Raw genomic sequence first — 4,171 nt, forward strand, 5'->3', positions numbered from 1 at the left:
CTGACACAGAGAACCCTGAAACCGCTGTAGAGCAAACTCCAGTGGGAACAACCAAAGCTGCCGAAACTAAAGAAAGTCAACAACTATCGGATGAGACACACTTACCGAATGAGACAAACCTACCAGAAGAGTCCTTAACCGAACCGGTCGAAGGAAACTTACCTGAAGAGAATCCAATCGAAACTGACGAAGATATCCAAGTCGATACTTACCCTGAAGAAGAAAACCTACTTCAAGTAGATCCTGAAGAGTCCCCTGAAACAGACAGTCAAACCAAAGACATGCCAGTAGAGACTGTCACTGGCACAGACCAGTGCCCAGATGCCACTGACACTAGTGACACTATCACTGATCCCCTAAGACGTTCAAACAGACATAGGAAACCTGCTCAGAGACTGACCTATCCTGAACTAGGTAACCCACTTGTCACTGTAGTCCAGTCTCTATTTCAAAGCTTAGCAGTAGCATTCACTGACTCTTTAAATGCCCCTGAGATATTAAAGATAGAAACTGTATGAAACATGTACGAGGACGCACATGAGAAAAGGAGGGGAGGATGTAACCCCCGTTACAAATACACTCAGAAATAATAAAGCATTTTACAATGATATAAAAAGGTCAATAAATATTAATAAATAACATGATAAAAACAGCTAAAAGTTTGTGAAGATAAAAATATAAATAGTATTTACATTAATAATTCATAGGTTTTATTATTCTTTTTGATTAAAAAGAGAAAACGTTTTTGTTGTCAATAAAGTTTTTTTCGAGAGCCCTCCCCAACTTGTGCGGTGCGTAGCTGAGAGAGAGGCCTGTTTAGAGCGGAGCCAGCAAGCACGCACAGCAGAGCAGCCATTAGCTGAAAAACTACGGTGAAAAAACTAAAATAACGGTGCAAACCTGTTGTCTAGCCAGACCGGAAGAGGGGTGTGAGCCAAATAGGATTTTATGCCATTACGAGACGAGTTTTGGCCAGGTTTTTGATCCCCCCGAGAGTCATTGGGAGACCGTTCTGGACCGGATCGTTTCTGAACTTCTCCTGATCCATGGATGGCGAGCCTACCCAGAGAGCGCAATAACCCAGGACTGCCGTAGAGCATCACGTGGTCCTTTTCCTTCTCTTCACTACTATAAAATCTCTGCCAAGGTTGCGGTAGGAGTTTGAACACTAACTGTGGATCCAATACACTCTAAAGGAGCACTACCAAAACTGGATACGTCTGCTAACACACTTTAAAGAGTTTTGCCAAGNAACAACAATAGAACAAAAATCCCACAATGCACTACTCCTGTAAGCAGGGTCACTACAGTATTTACATTAATAATTCATAGGTTTTATTATTATTTTTGATTAAAAAGAGAAAACGTTTTTGTTGTCAATAAAGTTTTTTGAGAGCCCTCCCCAACTTGTGCGGTGCGTAGCTGAGAGAGAGGCCTGTTTAGAGCGGAGCCAGCAAGCACGCACAGCAGAGCAGCCATTAGCTGAAAAACTACGGTGAAAAAACTAAAATAACGGTGCAAACCTGTTGTCTAGCCAGACCGGAAGAGGGGTGTGAGCCAAATAGGATTTTATGCCATTACGAGACGAGTTTTGGTGAGTTTTGTTTTATGTTTTGCCTACTTTTGTGGCGTGGACTTTGCCATGATGAAACGAGCCCAATTGAGACCAATTTGAGTTGTGAAAGGACGACGAAACAGTACTTTTGAGTTGTTTATAATTTTCTTTAACACTTCGAAACAAGAATGTATTTTATTTGATGTATATTGGGTATATTTTGTGTGAAAAGAAGCTAATTTTGCAAGTAGAGTTGGATGTATGAAAAGAAAAAAAGAAAAAAAGAGCCGCCATTTTAAGTTTCTAAAGAGTCACGTAGCCTTCTAATGCGGCCCCGCTTTCATTTTAGAGTAGTTTTATTTTGTATATGGACTAAAATTATTTCATGGCCTGTCCTGCAGGCCAGGTTTTTGATCCCCCCGAGAGTCATTGGGAGACCGTTCTGGACCGGATCGTTTCTGAACTTCTCCTGATCCATGGATGGCGAGCCTACCCAGAGAGCGCGATAACCCAGGACTGCCGTAGAGCATCACGTGGTCCTTTTCCTTCTCTTCACTACTATAAAATCTCTGCCAAGGTTGCGGTAGGAGTTTGGACACTAACTGTGGATCCAATACACTCTAAAGGAGCACTACCAAAAACTGGATAAGTCTGCTAACACACTTTAAAGAGTTTTGCCAAGCAGTTGGACATTAAGAAAAACAGTTCTTTATCTGCTTTGCATTTTGAATTGTCTTTTGTTTGATGTTTGATATTTTGTAACTTTAACGGATACCTTTGGTGTAAATTTAAAGTGACAAAACTGATTTAAAAAGTGAATGGGGTAAATACAGAGAACTCAAAAGAAAACTTAAGACTAAAATTAAGTTAAATAGATTTAGTTCTGCAACTAAAGTCCCTTTAAACTAAATGACCGGTCATCTTTAAGTGAAATAGATTGAAACTGAAAATAGCTTGAACAAAACCTTTTATTTGAACTTTAACAGGAAAGTAAAGGAAAAACAACATAAAAGGGTGTTGAAGAGGTGTCTTAACATTACATAAGAACCAAATTTGTATGTTTATTGTTGTTTGTCAATGTTCAGTAAATTGCCGGCTTTTCATTCTATCTTTGCATTGACTCTTGGCTCCTTTATTCATTACACACCACTCCGTACGAACCTATATCTGGTCCAATAACTTGACTACCTCTGCCTAATAGCAAAGGTGTTACAAGTACCACTGGGTTCTAGAAAGGCCAAAGTCCCATTGACTTCCATTGAGAAACAGACAGTTATTTCTCTGTNGTCCAATAGCTTGACTACCTCTGCCTAATAGCAAAGGTGTTACATATTCCAGCTGTTTTTTTTTGTCACAAAAAGTGAAAATAGATAAAATTTCACTCCATTGTTACAAATATGTAGCAGATAATCAGAAAAGGGATTTAATTTATGAATTTGGAATCCTAAATATCCTCTATTTCTAGAATGACTCATAACTCGTACACCTTAAGTGTTTAATTATGCCCAGTACGGCATCTCACATACAAACACGTGCAACAACACGTGCATCCACACAAATGATACTTCATGGAGTTTATGACATCTCACACATCTAGGTTCACACAGGAAAGAAGCAGCAGCCCAAACAGTCACGGTCATTTGTACGAAGGTCAGCAAGTAAGGTCTTAGATGTGGACACACAAACGCGCACACACCAAAACTCCTATTCCTTTGGCTACGTTCACACTGGACACTGAAATGCACATTTTAAGTAAACCCAAGTGCTTGTCCAGTGGGGAGAGCAAATACTAAACTTATGGTCAAGAATGCGTGCCACATTCCTGGTACGAACGTAGCATTACGCTCACAGTCGGTGTGGTCTTGCAATAAAAAAGGAACATTAGTAATAGCATCTTGTTAATGGAATAAACAGCCAAAGTTCTCTGCAAGATATTCTTAGTAGAGTATGCAATATAAAAGGCTTCACAGTGCAACACCTCTACATATCTGAGGAACAAATGACTTTGTCAGCTTTTTTTTCTATGACTAGAGTGAGAAATGTGAAGGGCAGACATAGGTGTTAGTTAGGCTGTAAAAATTACATTTATTATATTTTTAAAAAGATTGCAGATCTTTTTGGAAACATTGCTTCAGAAACTACCTTCAAAAGCAGGAAAGCATTATTATTTGTCATCAATCACACAACTATTACATAATTATATCGCTCACTGTTGTCGGTTAAATGAAGATATTTTTTGTAAAATTAAAATATATATATTGTACTCTATAAAAGTATTAAGAACAAACGAATGTAATAGTTTTTAAAATGCTCTTTCTGTAGCTTGAATGAGGACTGCTTGGTTTTCTGTCAGAGGGATTGAGTTACCAAATGTAGAAAAATTGCTTACACGGCAATAGTACTACAGATGTAGAGGGCAGTGATGTAATAAGCAGATATAAATGTTAGAGTTTGTCTAACAGGGACATTATTTCAACCACATTTAAACCTTAATTTGCATTAAATTTTGGTCTGGTTAGAATTAGTGTGTGTATAATATTATTATTAATAATGATAATGATATAAGTGAATGCAGTGGCGGGCCTTCAGGGCCTGCAAGGCCTTCTCTGCTGGCCT

General features: G+C 38.7%; 1 long non-coding RNA gene across 1 annotated transcript; it reads left to right on the forward strand.

Moving 5' to 3' along the window:
• Positions 1–1,398: 1,398 nt before the first annotated feature.
• On the forward strand, positions 1,399–2,663 carry LOC112140420. The gene is made up of 2 exons (XR_002918165.1): positions 1,399–1,594; positions 1,957–2,663. It is a non-coding gene; the product is annotated as an uncharacterized LOC112140420 (long non-coding RNA).
• The last annotated feature ends 1,508 nt before the right edge of the window (positions 2,664–4,171 follow it).

This window comes from Oryzias melastigma, unplaced genomic scaffold, assembly GCF_002922805.2.
Source record: "Oryzias melastigma strain HK-1 unplaced genomic scaffold, ASM292280v2 sc00769, whole genome shotgun sequence".
Classification (NCBI taxonomy): Eukaryota; Metazoa; Chordata; class Actinopteri; order Beloniformes; family Adrianichthyidae; genus Oryzias; species Oryzias melastigma.